The sequence below is a fragment of the Rhagoletis zephyria genome, unplaced genomic scaffold (genome assembly GCF_001687245.7).
Source record: "Rhagoletis zephyria isolate East Lansing unplaced genomic scaffold, Rhagoletis_zephyria_1.1 Rzeph_scaffold_02376, whole genome shotgun sequence".
Lineage (NCBI taxonomy): Eukaryota > Metazoa > Arthropoda > Insecta > Diptera > Tephritidae > Rhagoletis > Rhagoletis zephyria.
Genome location: NW_016159460.1, coordinates 84,481 through 85,357, shown reverse-complemented (window position 1 = coordinate 85,357; position 877 = coordinate 84,481).

Sequence of the window (877 nt, the reverse complement as noted above, 5' to 3'; positions counted from 1 at the left end):
AGCATGTTTGTGAAATTGTCGATCTACAAAAGTACTTATTTACATACATGAATGTAGAATTGTGAGCACAGCTGCTGATGTTTGCAATTTATGTGGTTAAAAATGCCTATACTTTGCATTTTATGTATGTATGTATGCGAGTAAATATATTCATACACATACTACATACCAAAAATTTTTCTGTTTTATTTGCTGCTCTCCCACCTACCGCCCAACGGATCGTTTGAGGATTTCATTCTAGTTCCAGAACAAGGGGGTATGTCTTAAGAAAAGCGAAGTGATCACACACGTTTGTTTATTTTATTATGGTTTTTTTTTAAAAGTGAAGGCGCTTTTTTGTACCAGTTACTAATTTCGAAAAATTCAAATTTTTAGGACCGGTTACACCACTTTTAATACTTTTTGAAGTGAAACTTCTTTAGCGGCGGTTGGTTGGTTGGGAGTAAATTGGCAAATTCAACGGCAATGATTTATCGATTTTGTTATCGATTATTTATCGACTTTGTTATCGATTATTTATCGATTTTGTTATCGATATTTTTATCGATTTCGTTATCGACATTTTTATCAATTTCCAAGCGATTTTTGTTATCGATATTTTTGTAGGGTTTGTAGCAAAATCGATTGCTACTATTTTAATATCGATTTTGCTATCGAAATTTTTATCGAATTTGTCATCGATTTTGTTATCGATGTTTTATCGGCTTTGTTATCCATATTTTGTTGGATGTTATATTGATTTTTTGTCGATATAATATAAAGATAAAAATGAAGAACAACATAAATACAATTAGAACGAACAGGGGTAGATGTAGGCATCTAGATAGAAAAAAGCCAAAAATTTAACCTTAAGTAAAAGCAGATGCATGTATGTACA